The 20,708-nt window shown below is 42.9% G+C and overlaps 7 non-coding genes across 7 annotated transcripts; 6 read left to right on the top strand and 1 right to left on the bottom strand.

The window, feature by feature from the left end:
• Positions 1-465: 465 nt before the first annotated feature.
• Positions 466-537, top strand: trnaq-uug (transfer RNA glutamine (anticodon UUG)). Its single transcript has one exon. It is a non-coding gene; the product is annotated as a tRNA-Gln (tRNA).
• A 1,344-nt stretch (positions 538-1,881) lies between these two features.
• On the top strand, positions 1,882-1,953 carry trnap-ugg (transfer RNA proline (anticodon UGG)). Its single transcript has one exon. It is a non-coding gene; the product is annotated as a tRNA-Pro (tRNA).
• A 96-nt stretch (positions 1,954-2,049) lies between these two features.
• trnai-aau (transfer RNA isoleucine (anticodon AAU)) lies at positions 2,050-2,123 on the top strand. The gene has a single exon. It is a non-coding gene; the product is annotated as a tRNA-Ile (tRNA).
• Positions 2,124-2,224: 101 nt separating this feature from the next.
• Positions 2,225-2,297, top strand: trnaf-gaa (transfer RNA phenylalanine (anticodon GAA)). The gene has a single exon. It is a non-coding gene; the product is annotated as a tRNA-Phe (tRNA).
• Positions 2,298-7,562: 5,265 nt separating this feature from the next.
• trnaa-agc (transfer RNA alanine (anticodon AGC)) lies at positions 7,563-7,635 on the bottom strand. The gene has a single exon. It is a non-coding gene; the product is annotated as a tRNA-Ala (tRNA).
• A 1,111-nt stretch (positions 7,636-8,746) lies between these two features.
• trnai-aau (transfer RNA isoleucine (anticodon AAU)) lies at positions 8,747-8,820 on the top strand. Its single transcript has one exon. It is a non-coding gene; the product is annotated as a tRNA-Ile (tRNA).
• Positions 8,821-8,926: 106 nt separating this feature from the next.
• trnaf-gaa (transfer RNA phenylalanine (anticodon GAA)) lies at positions 8,927-8,999 on the top strand. Its single transcript has one exon. It is a non-coding gene; the product is annotated as a tRNA-Phe (tRNA).
• The last annotated feature ends 11,709 nt before the right edge of the window (positions 9,000-20,708 follow it).

Raw genomic sequence — 20,708 nt, 5'->3', positions numbered from 1 at the left:
TTATTGTCTGGGGGCTCATCTCTGCTCTGCTTTTCAGCTACGACAAAGAGTAGGGTGATCTCACTGAAATCACTGCTTGCTAAGCAGAGGTTTGTTGTAGCCGAAATAGCTCAGTTGAGAGAACGTTAGTCTAAAGGTCCCTGGTCTGATCCCGCATTTCGGCAACATCTCCCACACTTTTCCCTTTTTTGAGGCGGGCCATTGACCAAAAATCACTGGGTTCCAACCTCTCTGTATAACTGCTTCCCCACAGGCAGAGAGCTATCTGTTTCCAAGTTGGCCTCCAACCAAGCAGTTTCGGTTCCATGGTGTAATTGTCAGCACTCTGTGCTTTGAATCCAGTGATCTGAGTTCGAATCTTGGTGGAGCCTGTGTGCTTTCTTGCCGCAGGAAAAGATAAAACAGCACTGGTTTGGCGATGGTGCCAGTGTTTGTGGCCCTGTGAGCAACAGCTGCTCCAGTTAAGGTTCCATGGTGTAATGGTTAGCACTCTGGACTTTGAATCCAGTGATCTGAGTTCAAATCTCGGTGGGACCTAGTTTGCACAGGACAATGTCTGAAATAATTTTCGGCACCTTTTAGTCCAAAAAAATTAACTAACGTAGAGAGTGTGGCCGCATTGCATCGATGCTCAGTCTGTTTCTTTAGGGCAGTGGTTTTCAAACCTGTCCTGGAGGCACCCCTGCCCTGCACATTTTTTATTGTCTCCCTTATTAGACACACCCAAATCAGGTCTTGCAGTCTCTACTAATGAGCTGATGATTTGAAACAGGTGTGTTAGATGAGGGGAAATGCGAAATGTGCAGGGCAGGGATGCCTCCAGGACAGGATTGAAAACCACTGATCTAGGGATGTGTGAGTAAAAGGGCAGGAGCCAACTTGGAGAATGCGGGCATCGATCCCGCTATCTCTCGAATGCTAAGCGAGCACTCTACCATTTCAGCTAATTCCCCTGGCCTTTCAAGAATTACGAGCATAGCTGGGAGTGACGGGTTTGATGCAAAGAGGCTGTCCCTCCTCTGGGCTTGCTCCTTTGCACTGGCCGAGATTATGTTGTCGAATTAACAAAGAGATTAAGCTTCTGTGTTTAAGGACCTTCTCGGTCTTGTTACGCCAATATGCATGTGTATGGATTCTTGTATTATGTAGGCTACCTTGGATCACTCGGATCATGCAGACAACTTCTCACCTCTTTTGCTCACACTGACTTAAAGTCTAAGGAAGCGGTTCTCAATTCTAGTCCTCGCTCCCTCCAGGTCTGCATGTTTTGGATGTCTCTCTTTGTTAGCACACCTGATTCGGATAATCAGCTCATTAGAAGTGAGCTCCTAGTGATTGACATGGTCCCTACACAGTGTTCATTGCTCCCCACTCCCTGAGCAGGGGAAATCCGTCGAAGTATACTTCACTTTGGAACATTGGTTCACGGATTTGTGCTGCGCAACTTCTTCACACATGGAGAAGTGTGACATAATTTACCTCGATACACCACTGTATTACTCACTATGAATTGAACGTATACATACGCTTTGAACTTGAATCACGGAGGGATGTCATGTGATGTCCAGTTCTCAGGGCACTTACGTTCGAATGGAACAAATGTTTGAAGCAATACGAGAAACTTACAAAATGTGAAGAGCAGGGGGCGCGAGGACTGGAATTGAGGCCCGCTGGTCTAAGTGACATCTGACCATTTCAGCCATCCTCCCTAACATCCCTCTACATGTTAGATACAGCCCCATTTTTAGGTCAATTAAGAGGCCAACTTGCATTCGTTAGCCTTTCACACTGTCTCGAGGACTTTGATTGCTTCCACGTTAGTTCATGTTCCTTCTTTTGTTGTTGCTGAAATAGCTATTTTTTCTTGTCTTTGGGCAAGAAGGCTCGTTGGTCTAGGGGTATGATTCTCGCTTTGGGTGCGAGAGGTCCCGGGTTCAAATCCCGGACGAGCCCTTGTTCAGGTTAAAGCGTTAAGCTTTATTGGCTCATTGCATTCACAAACATTATGGCAGGTTTTTTCCAATCAGGCAGACATGGATGGCTAAGCCAGGCCGTTTAGCTCAGCTGGTTAGAGCGTGGTGCTAATAATGCCAAGGTCACGGGTTCGATCCCCGTACTGGCCAGCTGGTTTTATTGTCTGGGGGCTCATCTCTGCTCTTCAGCTACGACAAAGAGTAGGGTGATCTCACTGAAATCACTGCTTGCTAAGCAGAGGTTTGTTGTAGCCGAAATAGCTCAGTTGAGAGAACGTTAGACTGAAAATCTAAAGGTCCCTGGTTCGATCCCGGGTTTCGGCAACATCTCCCACACTTTTCCCTTTTTTGAGGCGTGCCATTTACCAAAAATCACTGGGTTCCAACCTCTCTGTATAACTGCTTCCCCACAGCCAGAGAGCTATCTGTTTCCAAGTTGGCCTCCAACCAAGCAGTTTCGGTTCCATGGTGTAATTGTCAGCACTCTGTGCTTTGAATCCAGTGATCTGAGTTCGAATCTCGGTGGAGCCTGTGTGGGAGTGTGGCAGGATTGCGTCAACGCTCAGTCGGTCTCTTTAGGGCAATGGTTTTCAAACCTTTCCTGGAGGCACCCCTGCCCTGAACATTTTGTATGTCTCCCTTATTAGACACACCCAAATCAGGTCTTGCAGTCTCTACTAATGAGCTGATGATTTGAAACAGGTGTGTTAGATGAGGGGAAATGCGAAATGTGCAGGGCAGGGATGCCTACAGGACAGGATTGAAAACTAGGATTGATCTAGGGATGTGTGAGTAAAAGGGCAGGAGCCAACTTGGAGAATGCGGGCATCGATCCCGCTACCTCTCGAATGCTAAGCGAGCGCTCTACCATTTCAGCTAATTCCCCTGGCCTTTCAAGAATGACGAGCATAGCTGGGAATGACGGGTTTGATGCAAAGAGGCTGTCCCTCCTCTGGGCTTGCTCCTTTGCACTGGCCGAGATTATGTTGTCGAATAAACAAAGAGATTAAGCTTTTGTGTTTAAGGACCTTCTCGGTCTTGTTACGCCAGTATGCATGTGTATGGATTCTTGTATTATGTAGGCTACCTTGGAAAACTCGGATCATGCAGACAACTTCTCACCTCTTTTGCTCACACTGACTTAAAGTCTAAGGAAGCGGTTCTCAATTCTAGTCCTCGCTCCCCCCAGGTCTGCATGTTTTGCATGTCTCTCTTTGTTAGCACACCTGATTCGGGTTGAAACGTGAAGCTTTATTGTCTCATTGCATTCACAAACATTATAGCTGGTTTTTTTTCAATCAGGCAGACACTAATGGCTAAGCCAGACAGGTTAGCTCAGCTGATTAGTGCGTGGTGCTAATAACGCCAAGGTCGCGGGTTCGATCCCCGTACTGGCCAGCTGTTTTTATTGTCTGGGGGCTCATCTCTGCTCTGCTCTTCAGCTCTGACAAAGAGTGATATCACTGAAATCCCTGCTTGCTAAGCAGAGGATTGTTGTAGCTGAAATAGCTCAGTTGGGAGAGCGTTAGACTGAAGATCTAAAGGTCCCTGGTTCGATCCCGGTGGAGCCTCTGTGCTTTCTTGCCGCAGGAAAAGCTAAAACAGCACTAGTTTGGCGATGGTGCCAGTGTTTGTGGCCCTGTGAGCAACAGCTGCACCAGTTAAGGTTCCATGGTGTAATGGTTAGCAGTCTGGACTCTGAATCCAGTGATCCGAGTTCAAATCTCGGTGGGACCTATTTTGCCACCAGTTTGCGCAAGACAATGTCTAAAATACTTTTCGGTAAGGATGGCTGAAGCGAAACAGTCGTTCCAAAGCTTTGCGAGATCCCGAAGCGCAGATGTGTCGAAACACTGATCCGAAGCGTTATTCGAAACACCCATGTCGCGTGACTATGACCAAACGAAGCCTCGAAGTGTTTCACTAATTGTTTCATCAGGTGTGGTCTGCCGAATCAGCGTTTGATTGGAACGGTCGGGAACAGACCACACAATCGCACATCTGTATAAAAGTGAAATAAACGCATTTTGACCTCGTGGGTTTTTGTGAGAGGAGTTTGACTTTGAGATAGCGGATTTTTGGTGATATAGTGACATAGTGCGATTTGATTAGTTATAGGCAATTTAGACTTACATTTAAATTTACACAACACATTGACTGAGAGGCTAGAGACAGACAGAGTATACATATAGTGACACATTAATAGATACATAGATATAAATATATATAGACGGCTAGATTAATAGATAGATACATATATAGATAGATTACAGATACATATATAAATACATATATTATAGATAGATACATATATAGATATATTATAGATACATATATAAATACATATATTATAGATAGATACATATATAGATACATAGATTATAGATACATATCTAGATACATAGATCGATTCATATATAGATAGATAGATTTGGATAGATAGATAAAATGGAAGCTCCCCAGAAAAGATGCCGTACATATGTGGTGTGGGAGCATTTCCATTTAAAACCCCAAACAAAACCCCAAATAAAGTGAGATGTGTGTATTGTGATCGGCAGCTAGCCTACTGCAACAATACATCATCCATGATGCGCCATTTGAGGAGCACTCATCCTGCCATTTTGCAGGGTGCAGAGGATGGCATTCCCCCTGTACCTAGGCCTGCTACTGACACTGCTGGGCCATCTAAGCAAGGTATGCATTGTTTGGGATATAATTATAATTGAAATATAATTACAACCTTTTGGGACACTGTTTATAAGTTATATAAAGCACTGATTATAAATACTGGAAGGTTTCCAAATAATGAACCAGTAGGCTATACTTTTAATAGATGTGCACTAATTGAAGCTGTATTTTTCCAATGTATTTGTCTGAAAGTATGTTTTGTCTTCTCTTTTAAAAGTCAGATAGAGGGAATTGGATGAGGCTCTTTTAAACATGGTGGTGAAGGATCTGCAGCCCTTCACCATCATGGACGATGAGGGATTCAGGGCATTTGTGAACAAGCTTGATCCAAGCTATGTCCTCCCATCCCGGAAGACAATGGAGGACCTACAAAAGGCCGAATTTGTTAGCCTTACAGCTGACATGTGGTCCTCCATTAATATGGATGGATATCTTGGTGTGACTTGCCATTACATAACACCAGAGGCAAAAATGGCAACTGTTGTACTGGGTGTAAGGAGGTTTTACCAAACCCACACAGCCCAGCATCTCATGGAGGCTAAAGCCTTGCTAATGGCTGAGTGGGGAATAACCTCCAAAGTTCAGTGCATGGTGACTGACAATGCATCTAACATGATCCTAAGTGCCCAGCTACTCCACCTTCGCCATGTCCCATGTTTTGCTCATACTTTAAATTTGATTGTGAAAAAGGCACTAGATCAAACCCCAGTCATCAATGAAATACGCCAGAAGGCCAGAAAGATAGTGGGGTTGTTCAGATCCAGCTGCAAAGCAAAGGACAAGCTTGTGGAGATGCAGAGCTTGATGGGAAGACCAACTCTGAAACTGATACAGGAGGTTGACACGAGATGGAACAGCACATTTGACATGCTACAGCGCTTGTATGACCAACGTGAACCAGTGGCTGCTGCACTTTCCAACTTAAACAATGATACTGCTCCCCTGACAAGTATTGATTATGACATTATTGAACAATCATTGTCAATACTGCAACCATTCAAACTCGCAACAACAGAGATGTCAGAGGAAAAGAGAGTGTCTGCTTCAAAGCTTATACCACTGTACAGGATGTTGCAGCACAAGCTTGCACAGAAAAAAGGAAATGCAACGCAGGAATCAACTGTTCAATTAGGTAGGCCACAATGACCATACTACCCATGTGATTGGCCATAACTGTCATTTTATTGTCATTATTATAAATATGTGTTTCTCCTGTTTTGGCTCATAGGCTCACATCTGCAAGAAGGTCTGCACCTCAGATGTGGAGGTTATGAGAGTTTTAGAGCCTTGGCACTGGCTACACTGCTGGACCCAAGGTTCAAAAATGTGGCATTTGGAAATGCTGCCAAAGCCCAGGAAGCTGAAAAGCATATCACACTGGAGTGTGCTTCACTGATGCGTTCAAACACAAATCCTGGTGAGCAGTTTCAGTCTGTGTTATGTTATGTAATCTGAATCATGTAATATAATATATCCTTCATATATGCCGTCAGTTTAGGATTTGTTACTAATTGCTGTTTTCATTTTTATTCAGACCCAGAAATGTCAACATCACACCCATCATCATCATCATCATCACCATCACCATCAACATCAACATCAACACCAGTAGAAACACAGGACAGTTTATGGGAACTTTTTGATACTCGCATCCATCAAACCAAGATGATACACAATGCTACAGCTGATGCCACAGTGGAAGTGAAAAAATACATCAACGATGCGTATTTGCCCAGAACTCATGATCCACTAACTTACTGGAAAGAGAGAGCAGTAATCTTTCCTCATTTGTATGTCCTTGCAAAAAAATATCTTTGTATGCCAGCAACAAGTGTCCCTTGTGAGAGGATTTTTTCAAAGGCTGGAGAAATTATCTGTAAAAAAAGAAGTAGGCTAAGTCCTTCCACAGCAGATAAATTAATATTTTTGAATAAAAATCTCTAAAAAAGTGAGACATTGTGGCTTGATTTCTTTTATTAATATTCATTTTTCATGACCAAAATAACATTATGCACAGTGAGGAGCCTATAGGTTACAAGCTTCACATATTAGAACATTATAATAATAAAAAAACAACACATTTTTTTAATGGCTCGTCAAGGTTGTTTCAGATCAACACCTGCAAGTGACCACTAGGTGTCATCGTAGAGACGGGTGTCGGATTGATTCGAAGCCTCGAAACAATATGGCACATTTGGTTCAACTGTTTCATTGGTTCACGAGGCCTCGATTTTGCCATCACTACTTTTCGGCACCTTTTAGTCCAAAAAAATTAACTAACGTAGAGAGTGTGGCCGCATTGCATCGATGCTCAGTCTGTCTCTTTAGGGCAGTGGTTCTCAAACCTGTCCTGGAGGCACCCCTGCCCTGCACATTTTTATTGTCTCCCTTATTAGACACACCCAAATAAGGTCTCGCGGTCTCTACTAATGAGCTGATGATTTGAAACAGGTGTGTTAGATGAGGGAAACATTCAAAATGTGAAGGGCAGGGGTGCCTCCAGGACAGGTTTGAAAACCACTGTTTTAGGGAACTGTGCGTAATATGGCACTGTTTTGCAACCAATTTGCACAGGACCATGTCTGAAATACTTTTTGGCAGCTGTGAGCCCAAAAAAAGCTAACGTGGGAGTGTGGCAGCATTGCGTCAACGCTCAGTCGGTCTCTTTATGGCAATGGTTTTCAAACCTTTCTTGGAGGCACCCCTGCCATGAACATTTTGTATGTCTCCCTTATTAGACACACCCAAATCAGGTCTTGCAGTCTCTACTAATGAGCTGATGATTTGAAACAGGTGTGTTAGATGAGGGGAAATGCGAAATGTGCAGGGCAGGGATGCCTCCAGGACAGGATTGAAAACCACTGATCTAGGGATGTGTGAGTAAAAGGGCAGGAGAAAACTTGGAGAATGCGGGTATCGATCCCGCTACCTCTCGCATGCTAAGCGAGCGCTCTACCATTTGAGCTAATTCCCCTGGCCTTTCAAGAATGACGAGCATAGCTGGGAATGACGGGGTTTGATGCAAAGAGGCTGTCCCTCCTCTGGGCTTGCTCCTTTGCACTGGCCGAGATTATGTTGTCGAATTAACAAAGAGATTAAGCTTTTGTGTTTAAGGACCTTCTCGGTCTTGTTACGCCAGTATGCATGTGTATGGATTCTTGTATTATGTAGGCTACCTTGGAACACTCGGATCATGCAGACAACTTCTCACCTCTTTTGCTCACACTGACTTAAAGTCTAAGGAAGCGGTTCTCAATTCTAGTCCTCGCTCCCCCCAGGTCTGGATGTTTGCATGTCTCTCTTTGTTAGCACACCTGATTCGGATAATCAGCTCATTAGAAGTGAGCTCCTAGCGATTGACATGGTCCCTACACAGTGTTCATTGCTCCCCACTCCCTGAGCAGGGGAAATCTGTCAAAGTATACTTCACTTTGGAACATTGGTTCACGGATTTGTGCTGCGCAACTTCTTCACATATGGAGAAGTGTGACATCATTTACCTCCGTATACCTCGATACACCACTGTATTACTCACTATGAATTGAACGTATACATACGCTTTGAACTTGAATCATGGACGGATGTCATGTGATGTCCAGTTCTCAGGGCACTTACGTTCAAATGGAACAAATGTCTGAAGCTATACGAGAAACTTACAAAATGTGAAGAGCAGGGAGTGCAAGGACTGGAATTGAGACCCGCTGGTCTAAGTGACATCTGACCGTTTCAGCTGTCCTCCCTAACATCCCTCTACATGTTAGATACAGCCCCATTTTTAGGTCAATTAAGAGGCCAACTTGCATTCGTTAGCCTTTCACACTGTCTCGAGGACTTTGATTGATTCCACGTTAGTTCATGTTCCTTCTTTTGTTGATGCTGGTATTGCTCTTTTTTCTTGGCTTTGGGCAAGAAGGCTCGTTGGTCTAGGGGTATGATCCTCTTTTTGGGTGCGAGAGGTCCCGGGTTCAAATCCCGGACGAGCCCTTGTTCAGGTTGAAACGTGAAGCCTTATTGTCTTATTGTATTGCATTCACAAACATTATGGCAGGTTTTTTTCAATCAGGCAGACACTGATGGCTAAGCCAGGCCGGTTAGCTCAGCTGGTTAGAGCGTGGTGCTAATAACGCCAAGGTCGTGGGTTCGATCCCCGTACTGGCCAGCTGTTTTTATTGTCTGGTGGCTCATCTCTGCTCTGCTCTTCAGCTCCGACAAAGAGTAGGGTGATCTCACTGAAATCACTGCTTGCTAAGCAGAGGTTTGTTGTAGCCGAAATAGCTCAGTTGGGAGAGCGTTAGACTGAAGATCTAAAGGTCCCTGGTTCGATCCCGGGTTACGGCAACATCTCCCACACTTTTCCCTTTTTTGAGGCGGGCCATTGACCAAAAACCACTGGGTTCCAACCTCTCTGTATTACTGCTTCCCCACAGCCAGAGAGCTATCTGTTTTCAAGTTGGCCTCCAACTAAGCAGTTTCGGTTCCATGGTGTAATGGTCAGCACTCTGGGCTTTGAATCCAGCGATCTGAGTTCGAATCTTGGTGGAGCCTGTGTGCTTTCTTGCCGCAGGAAAAGCTAAAACAGCACTAGTTTGGCAATGGTGCCAGTGTTTGTGGCCCTGTGAGCAACAGCTGCACCAGTTAAGGTTCCATGGTGTAATGGTTTGTCTGAAATACTTTTCGGTAAGGATGGCTGAAGCGAAACAGTCGTTCCGAAGCTTTGCGAGATCCCGAAGCACAGATGTGTCGAAACACTGATCCGAAGCGTGATTCGAAACACCCATGTCACGTGACTATGACCAAACGAAGCCTCGAAGTGTTTCACTAATTGTTTCATCAGGTGTGGTCCGCCGAATCAGCGTTTGATTGGAACAGTCGGGAACAGACCACACAATCACACATCTGTATAAAAGTGAAATAAACGCATTTTGACCTCGTGGGTTTTTGTGAGAGGAGTTTGACTTTGAGATAGCGGATTTTTGGTGATATAGTGACAGTGCGATTTGATTAGTTATAGGCAATTTAGACTTACATTTAAATTTACACAACACATTGACTGAGAGGCTAGAGACAGACAGAGTATACATATAGTGACACATTAATAGATACATAGATATAAATATATATAGACAGCTAGATTAATAGATAGATACATATATAGATAGATTACAGATACATATATAAATACATATATTATAGATAGATACATATATAGATAGATTATAGATACATATATAAATACATATATTATAGATACATACATAGATTATAGATACATATCTAGATACATAGATCGATTCATATATAGATAGATAGATTTGGATAGATAGATAAAAAGGAAGCTCCCCAGAAGAGATGCTACCAATCACATGGCCAATCACATGTTGGTACTACCCATGTGATTGGCCATAACTGTCATATTATTGTCATTATTATAAATATGTGTTTCTCCTGTTTTGGCTCATAGGCTCACATCTGCAAGAAGGTCTGCACTCCAGATGTGGAGGTTATGAGAGTTTTAGAGCCTTGGCACTGGCTACACTGCTGGACCCAAGGTTCAAAAATGTGGCATTTGGAAATGCTGCCAAAGCCCAGGAAGCTGAAAAGCATATCACACTGGAGTGTGCTTCACTGATGCGTTCAAACACAAATCCTGGTGAGCAGTTTCAGTCTGTGTTATGTTATGTAATCTGAATCATGTAATATAATATATCCTTCATATATGCCGTCAGTTTAGGATTTGTTACTAATTGCTGTTTTCATTTTTATTCAGACCCAGAAATGTCAACATCACACCCATCATCATCATCACCATCACCATCACCATCAACATCAACACCAGTAGAAACACAGGACAGTTTATGGGAACTTTTTGATACTCGCATCCATCAAACCAAGATGATACACAATGCTACAGCTGATGCCACAGTGGAAGTGAAAAAATACATCAACGATGCGTATTTGCCCAGAACTCATGATCCACTAACTTACTGGAAAGAGAGAGCAGTAATCTTTCCTCATTTGTATGTCCTTGCAAAAAAATATCTTTGTATGCCAGCAACAAGTGTCCCTTGTGAGAGGATTTTTTCAAAGGCTGGAGAAATTATCTGTAAAAAAAGAAGTAGGCTAAGTCCTTCCACAGCAGATAAATTAATATTTTTGAATAAAAATCTCTAAAAAAGTGAGACATTGTTGTTTGATTTCTTTTATTAATATTCATTTTTCATGAACAAAATAACATTATGCACAGTGAGGAGCCTATAGGTTACAAGCTTCACATATTAGAACATTATAATAATAAAAAAACAACACATTTTTTTAATGGCTCGTCAAGGTTGTTTCAGATCAACACCTGCAAGTGACCACTAGGTGTCACCGTTGAGACGGGTGTCGGATTGATTCGAAGCCTCGAAACAATATGGCACATTTGGTTCAACTGTTTCATTGGTTCACGAGGCCTCGATTTTGCCATCACTACTTTTCGGCACCTTTTAGTCCAAAAAAATTAACTAACGTAGAGAGTGTGGCCGCATTGCATCGATGCTCAGTCTGTCTCTTTAGGGCAGTGGTTCTCAAACCTGTCCTGGAGGCACCCCTGCCCTGCACATTTTTATTGTCTCCCTTATTAGACACACCCAAATAAGGTCTCGTGGTCTCTACTAATGAGCTGATGATTTGAAACAGGTGTGTTAGATGAGGGAAACATTCAAAATGTGAAGGGCAGGGGTGCCTCCAGGACAGGTTTGAAAACCACTGCTTTAGGGAACTGTGCGTAAAATGGCACTGTTTTGCAACCAATTTGCACAGGACCATGTCTGAAATACTTTTTGGCAGCTGTGAGCCCAAAAAAAGCTAACGTGGGAGTGTGGCAGCATTGCGTCAACGCTCAGTCGGTCTCTTTAGGGCAATGGTTTTCAAACCTTTCCTGGAGGCACCCCTGCCCTGAACATTTTGTATGTCTCCCTTATTAGACACACCCAAATCAGGTCTTGCAGTCTCTACTAATGAGCTGATGATTTGAAACAGGTGTGTTAGATGAGGGGAAATGCGAAATGTGCAGGGCAGGGATGCCTCCAGGACAGGATTGAAAACCACTGATCTAGGGATGTGTGAGTAAAAGGGCAGGAGCCAACTTGGAGAATGCGGGCATCGATCACGCTACCTCTCGCGCCTACTGCTTCCCACCGACTGAGCCAAAGTAAGCCCAAAGTAAGCCCACATGAGCCAATCGCGTTTCGCCTGTGGCTTACTTTTGACCAATCGCGTTCCGCCTGTGGCTTACTTTTGACCAATCGCGTTTCGCCTGTGGCTTACTTTTGAACAATCGCGTTTCTCTTCCGTGGCTTACTTTTGATCAATCGCGTTTCTCTTCTGTGGCCTCCTTTTGACCAATCGCCGTTGTTGTCATCTTTGTTAAAGTTAAGGCTATTACTTTATTCATTGAAAACTGGTCATTATTTGTTCATATACAGTGTGTTTAAGGACCTTCTCGGTCTTTTTACGCCAGTATGCATGTGTATGGATTCTTGTATTATGTAGGCTACCTTGGAACACTCGGGTCATGACCATTACATTTTGACCTCGTGGGTTTTTGTGAGAGGAGTTTGACTTTGAGATAGCGGATTTTTGGTGATATAGTGACAGTGCGATTTGATTAGTTATAGATTAGTTATAGGCAATTTAGACTTACATTTAAATTTACACAACACATTGACTGAGAGGCTAGAGACAGACAGAGTATACATATAGTGACACATTAATAGATACATAGATATAAATATATATAGACAGCTAGATTAATAGATAGATACATATATAGATAGATTACAGATACATATATAAATACATATATTATAGATAGATACATATATAGATAGATTATAGATACATATATAAATACATATATTATAGATACATACATAGATTATAGATACATATCTAGATACATAGATTGATTCATATATAGATAGATAGATTTGGATAGATAGATAAAATGGAAGCTCCCCAGAAGAGATGCCGTACATCTGTGGTGTTGGAGCATTTCCATTTAGAAACCCCAAATAAAGTGAGATGTGTGTATTGTGATCGGCAGCTAGCCTACTGCAACAATACATCATCCATGATGCGCCATTTGAGGAGCACTCATCCTGCCATTTTGCAGGGTGCAGAGGATGGCATTCCCCCTGTACCTAGGCCTGCTACTGACACTGCTGGGCCATCTAAGCAAGGTATGCATTGTTTGGGATATAATTATAATTGAAATATAATTACAACCTTTTGGGACACTGTTTATAAAGTTTATAAGTTATATAAAGCACTGATTATAAATACTGGAAGGTTTCCAAATAATGAACCAGTAGGCTATACTTTTAATAGATGTGCACTAATTGAAGCTGTATTTTTCCAATGTATTTGTCTGAAAGTATGTTTTGTCTTCTCTTTTAAAAGTCAGACAGAGGGAATTGGATGAGGCTCTTATAAACATGGTGGTGAAGGATCTGCAGCCCTTCACCATCATGGACGATGAGGGATTCAGGGCATTTGTGAACAAGCTTGATCCAAGCTATGTCCTCCCATCCCGGAAGGTGCTTAAAATAATGGTCAGTAAAAAGTACAACAAAGCCAAGGAGAAGACAATGGAGGACCTACAAAAGGCCGAATTTGTTAGCCTTACAGCTGACATGTGGTCCTCCATTAATATGGATTGATATCTTGGTGTGACTTGCCATTACATAACACCAGAGGCAAAAATGGCAACTGTTGTACTGGGTGTAAGGAGGTTTTACCAAACCCACACAGCCCAGCATCTCATGGAGGCTAAAGCCTTGCTAATGGCTGAGTGGGGAATAACCTCCAAAGTTCAGTGCATGGTGACTGACAATGCATCTAACATGATCCTAAGTGCCCAGCTACTCCACCTTCGCCATGTCCCATGTTTTGCTCATACTTTAAATTTGATTGTGAAAAAGGCACTAGATCAAACCCCAGTCATCAATGAAATACGCCAGAAGGCCAGAAAGATAGTGGGGTTGTTCAGATCCAGCTGCAAAGCAAAGGACAAGCTTGTGGAGATGCAGAGCTTGATGGGAAGACCAACTCTGAAACTGATACAGGAGGTTGACACGAGATGGAACAGCACATTTGACATGCTACAGCGCTTGTATGACCAACGTGAACCAGTGGCTGCTGCACTTTCCAACTTAAACAACGATACTGCTTCCCTGACAAGTATTGATTATGACATTATTGAACAATCATTGTCAATACTGCAACCATTCAAACTCGCAACAACAGAGATGTCAGAGGAAAAGAGAGTGTCTGCTTCAAAGCTTATACCACTGTACAGGATGTTGCAGCACAAGCTTGCACAGAAAAAAGGAAATGCAACGCAGGAATCAACTGTTCAATTAGGTAGGCCACAATGACCATACTACCCATGTGATTGGCCATAACTGTCATATTATTGTCATTATTATAAATATGTGTTTCTCCTGTTTTGGCTCATAGGCTCACATTTGCAAGAAGGTCTGCACTCCAGATGTGGAGGTTATGAGAGTTTTAGAGCCTTGGCACTGGCTACACTGCTGGACCCAAGGTTCAAAAATGTGGCATTTGGAAATGCTGCCAAAGCCCAGGAAGCTGAAAAGCATATCACACTGGAGTGTGCTTCACTGATGCGTTCAAACACAAATCCTGGTGAGCAGTTTCAGTCTGTGTTATGTTATGTAATCTGAATCATGTAATATAATATATCCTTCATATATGCCGTCAGTTTAGGATTTGTTACTAATTGCTGTTTTCATTTTTATTCAGACCCAGAAATGTCAACATCACACCCATCATCATCATCATCATCACCATCACCATCACCATCAACATCAACACCAGTAGAAACACAGGACAGTTTATGGGAACTTTTTGATACTCGCATCCATCAAACCAAGATGATACACAATGCTACAGCTGATGCCACAGTGGAAGTGAAAAAATACATCAACGATGCGTATTTGCCCAGAACTCATGATCCACTAACTTACTGGAAAGAGAGAGCAGTAATCTTTCCTCATTTGTATGTCCTTGCAAAAAATATCTTTGTATGCCAGCAACAAGTGTCCCTTGTGAGAGGATTTTTTCAAAGGCTGGAGAAATTATCTGTAAAAAAAGAAGTAGGCTAAGTCCTTCCACAGCAGATAAATTAATATTTTTGAATAAAAATCTCTAAAAAAGTGACACATTGTGGCTTGATTTCTTTTATTAATATTCATTTTTCATGACCAAAATAACATTATGCACAGTGAGGAGCCTATAGGTTACAAGCTTCACATATTAGAACATTATAATAATAAAAAAACAACACATTTTTTTAATGGCTCGTCAAGGTTGTTTCAGATCAACACCTGCAAGTGACCACTAGGTGTCACCGTTGAGACGGGTGTCGGATTGATTCGAAGCCTCGAAACAATATGGCACATTTGGTTCAACTTTTTCATTGGTTCACGAGGCCTCGATTTTGCCATCACTACTTTTCGGCACCTTTTAGTCCAAAATAATTAACTAACGTAGAGAGTGTGGCCGCATTGCATCGATGCTCAGTCTGTCTCTTTAGGGCAGTGGTTCTCAAACCTGTCCTGGAGGCACCCCTGCCCTGCACATTTTTATTGTCTCCCTTATTAGACACATCCAAATAAGGTCTCGTGGTCTCTACTAATGAGCTGATGATTTGAAACAGGTGTGTTAGATGAGGGAAACATTCAAAATGTGAAGGGCAGGGGTGCCTCCAGGACAGGTTTGAAAACCACTGCTTTAGGGAACTGTGCGTAAAATGGCACTGTTTTGCAACCAATTTGCACAGGACCATGTCTGAAATACTTTTTGGCAGCTGTGAGCCCAAAAAAAGCTAACGTGGGAGTGTGGCAGCATTGCGTCAACGCTCAGTCGGTCTCTTTAGGGCAATGGTTTTCAAACCTTTCCTGGAGGCACCTCTGCCCTGAACATTTTGTATGTCTCCCTTATTAGACACACCCAAATCAGGTCTTGCAGTCTCTACTAATGAGCTGATGATTTGAAACAGGTGTGTTAGATGAGGGGAAATGCGAAATGTGCAGGGCAGGGATGCCTCCAGGACAGGATTGAAAACCACTGATCTAGGGATGTGTGAGTAAAAGGGCAGGAGCCAACTTGGAGAATGCGGGCATCGATCACGCTACCTCTCGCGCCTACTGCTTCCCACCGACTGAGCCAAAGTAAGCCCAAAGTAAGCCCACATGAGCCAATCGCGTTTCGCCTGTGGCTTACTTTTGACCAATCGCGTTCCGCCTGTGGCTTACTTTTGACCAATCGCGTTTCGCCTGTGGCTTACTTTTGAACAATCGCGTTTCTCTTCCGTGGCTTACTTTTGATCAATCGCGTTTCTCTCCTGTGGCCTCCTTTTGACCAATCGCCGTTGTTGTCATCTTTGTTAAAGTTAAGGCTATTACTTTATTCATTGAAAACTGGTCATTATTTGTTCATATACAGTGTGTATTTTTGGAAAATGAATCGTGTCAGTATAGCTAGCTAGCGTGTACAGTTCATGCTTTCTTCAGTACCTGTGAACCTGTAACTTTTCACATGATAAATGATCAGATAAGATATGCTACTGTCAACAATGATGTGTTTATTGTCTAAGAAATCATGGTTTCTGGGCCCTATGAATGAAAATAATGATTAAACTATTTACATTTATATTTGGTATTAACACATAATAACACACACACATTTTAATTGTAAAAATCGTTACCAAATTGTTGTGGAGATATGGAAAACTGCATTTACCAAGAAATAATTGATATTTTCTAAAATAATGTAATAATAATGACTTTTTTTATAAAAAAAACATTGAGAGTCTTAACTAAAAACAAACAAAAAAAGGCCAAATGTATCCATATGGGCCAAAGTATGTGGGAATAGTGCTCATTTTAATTTAGGTAGACCAGAAAGTTAAAAACACAGAAAAATGGCTGAGATTTTAAGAGGTAAAAGCACCTGGTGTAACCCTGGGGTAAGATGACAACATTTGAAGTATGATATATTTAATGTAATATTTTGTAGCCTGGTGTGTGTGTAATCATGGTTTAAGATGACAGCATTGAAAATAAAAGGAAATTTCAGACTTCATATTGACGTTACATATTTTATATGTCAGGGATTCCTGTCCTTTGTAGAAAACTCAACTTCAGGACAGTTTATGTCATGGCCATGCTTATTACCACAGTAATATAGTTTATGCGTAGCTTGTTAAATTATTGTTACACACTTAACATACAGGTGTCTTTTAGATTGCAAAAGGTAGTAGTCTTTTTCTGATTTTCATTTCAGAAAATGTATGCATATCCCTCTTTTCAACGGCAATCGGCAACATCAAGTCGACTCCTCATGGCACCTTCGGCGGAGGCGAGGCGCCTTGAAAATGTGGAGTCTGGAAGGGCCAAACCTAAGGAGGAGGTGCTGTCAGAGGCCAGTACTTTTGTCAGCACAAACGGTGGAGACCCCAGTGACCAGTTTTTAGTACTGGCTCACTGCAAACTTCAGTTTGGGAAGTACCAGGGCCAGAGATTTAGATGGCTCCTGGAAAACTCTCTGGGGTATGCCGTGTATTTGGTGCTCAGCATTTCCAATGAGACGGCGCAGACAACACCCCTGTCAGAAAATAAACAACTGTTCCTACAGTACTCTTCTCAAATTAGAGAGATGGCAGAAGAAGTGGAGAAGTATCAGAGGAAGCAGGAAATGCAGGCAGAAGCCCGGGCAACTGGAGACCAGGGCTGCTTGATGGTGGAGTTTGGTGACTTCCAGGGCCGGTCCATGAAAGATGTTTATGAGGACCAGAGCAAGGAGGCTCAAGCACTCATCAGGTACCTCGTTAAGGCAGATGCCAGGCCCAAAACCAACATGGCCATTTACAAGACATATGTCCTGAAAAGACGGGCTTCTGCTGTGGGCACCAGCGTACGTCAGCCTGCACCTCACGCTGCAACCTCCAGTGCTTCTGCAACCACTGCACCTCCACCTGCAGCTATCCAAACTGGTGTACAGAAGACCGCAACTGTGAAAGTGCTGTTGGCACGTGGCAAAAATTTGTCGCCTTCACTGCTGGCGAAAAAACTCACATCACCAGTTAAACCCTGTGAGTAGGAGTGTGAATATAGAATTTTACCTACAGCATTTCTACATATATTAATTTATCATTATGGCAAACTTGTCAACTTGCCGTTTCCAGATCCATTATTGCAGTCCACTTTACCTCCTCCAGCAGCAGAACCCCCAGCCAAACATTTGCCCCCCATGCAGCTTTTCGCTACTGGTAAGTAAGCACCATCTTACATATGTTTGTCTCTGTGTATTGTTCACAATGATAGTTTTAACATTTGTGCTCCAGGCAAGTCCGTTCCCACTGCTGAAGATGACGATGAGGAGCTGGTATTTGCTGCATCACAATGTGAAGCACAGCTAAATACAGGTGTGGCATATGACACAAATGCACATATTACAAGAATGTTTTGTGAAAACACACTGAGAAGCGTTATTTCTTGGGGGAAAATAATCAACATTTTAAAATATGTTTTGTTTACAATACAGAATTATATCATATCATGCCTCAAGCGGGATGCTTTCTTTGAGTGCACTTCAAAACCGTAAGGATTTTTCAAGGTGTCAGTGTATTTATTTGCGTTTCCGAACTTACCCGTTGTTAGATAATCACCAGATAACTTTTTCACACCGCTTGCTCTTCTCACACACTCTTCAGCTCTCCCTGAGCAGACAGGATGGTGGAGATTCATTGTTCTAATGATTAGAGGAACAGTTTTTCCTTACTCTATCTGTGTGTATGCTTCATGTCCGTGGGCTTCGTTGCTTTACACTTAATTCATCACACCACATTTTCCTTCCTCCATTCCATCTGATCCTCATTCTCAGTGAGCTGCACTGATTCCATTCTCCTTAAATTAATATAGTGTATGCTGTGTTCTTTGCTTCCTTAACACTAGTACCACTTTCTTCACTCTTGTTCCTAAATATAACATAATAATTATGAATACTTGTCCAAAAATTGTGCTTTGCAGGCTGTTTGTGCGCTGCATTTATGGCATATTACTATCAAATGCAACAGTCATCCTTATTGTTTATTTTTTTTTACTATTCACTCAGAGGACTGTGCTGGTCCATCTCCATCAGTGGAAACTGCCAAGGCACCAGCTCCTTCACATCACCAGCCACCAGCTGAGCTTCCAAGTCACTGGAAAGATCAACTTCCACCTTTCCAGCATGAGTGGATCCGGAACACACTATTTAAGGCCAACCCACGAACCGGCAAGTCAGAACTAGTGTCCCAGCTGAAACTTTGGTGTTATCCTCCTCAGCCCCCTTTAATAAACACTCAGCCCCCTGCCTCACCTGACCTCTTCCTCTGTCGGCCCCTTTTCTTATGGATGCCGCTGAAGATGTGGTTATTTCCTCTTGTCTGTGTTCGCCCAGACTGTGGTAAGCACAGACTAACAGCGGCAGGAATTTACCGTACCGTGCGTAAGTTCTTGGACATCGACGGGTGGTATGACCTTGCCACTGAGTATCTGGAGTGCAAACACTGCAAAAAGAAATATCCTGCCTGGTCTGAGGACATCCTAGGACAGCTGGATATGGGCCACCGCAGTCAGTTTCCAGCTTTGCTGACATACAGGTAATTCATAATGACAATCATTCATTATTAGGTGCTTTTATATGGGTTATTTTTTACCAACTAAAGCATTTGCATGATTATACTGTTGCTTCCTTAGATACTCATGGACACTGGGCAACAGTGTGACTCAGCTTTACAGGAAGCTGATGGAACAGCACAGTGAGGCATGGACACAGCGTGTCTTGCAGTACCTGAATGCCTGCGAACCATTCACAAGGTCCTCCCTTGTGCAGCCTCCTGTGTTTGCTGATCCTCCACTTTTACCTGCCCTGCCTAAACCTAAGTGGCTGTTAGCCGTGTATGCCAGGGATGTTCTGGGGCGACTGCACGAGGTCAAGGCCAAATTAACATCTGTCTTTGGCTGTGTTCTCAAGATGGATTCGACAAAAAAGGTATCAAAGCCCTGTTTATATCCAGAAATTTGCCAGATATGGATATGTGTGTGATGTGCATACATAAAGAGCACATCTTTTATTTTTCCCAATAGGTTACAAAGAAATTTGCCGGTGCTGCTTCAGGAACAGCTGCCTGGTGCACAAATGTCGGAAATGAACACGGCCAGGTCCTTGTCTCTGTGCTGACAGCTGCCGAGGGACATGGACTGGACTCCATGGCAGCTGGTCTGATGAAACGCTACCGAGAGGCAGGAGAGGCAGCCCCAAAAGTGATCTACGTGGACAGGGACTGCTGCAGTCAGTATGGCCAATCGCAGGTGAAGATCATGTTTTCGGAGTGGGATGAGCTTGTAGTGCGCCTCGACATCTGGCACTTCATGCGGTGATTTGCTGCAGGTGTCCAGATTTGCTGCTCATCCACTCTACGGGATCTTCATGGCACGTCTGTCCACGTGCATCTTTCAGTGGGATCCAGAGGATGTGGCTGCTCTTCGCTCTGCAAAAGAGAGTGACCTGGCGGCAAAGAAGACTGGCCACATCTCAGAAAAGGCGGTCAGTGCTCGCATTACCCGGAGGGAGTTGGCACTGCACTGCCGGAGGAGGACCAGGGGGGTGGAGGAGAAAGGCAGCGTGGAGCTGTGCTGCTACAGGTGTGCTCGTGGCTCTACCTCCTTGGAGTCGTTCCACCTCCACCTGAACCATTTTATTCCAGGTATTACATGCATATGGATTATTATTTTTCTGTAGAAAATATAAGCACTGTAACTGCTTCCATCACTTTAAAGTAATGCCGCATTAATAAATGTCACACTCTACATTGCAATTACTTTTTAATGTCATTAGCATTGACAAAGCTGTCTTGACTAACAAGTCACTAGTAATACAGGAATAAGTGACAATCATTTTTAATTTAGTTACACAACTCTATTAAATGTAGTATAC

Source organism: Carassius carassius, chromosome 8, assembly GCF_963082965.1.
Source record: "Carassius carassius chromosome 8, fCarCar2.1, whole genome shotgun sequence".
NCBI classification, from domain to species: domain Eukaryota; kingdom Metazoa; phylum Chordata; class Actinopteri; order Cypriniformes; family Cyprinidae; genus Carassius; species Carassius carassius.
Note: the sequence above shows the minus strand (reverse complement) of the source record. Positions and strands in the feature narration are given on the sequence as shown.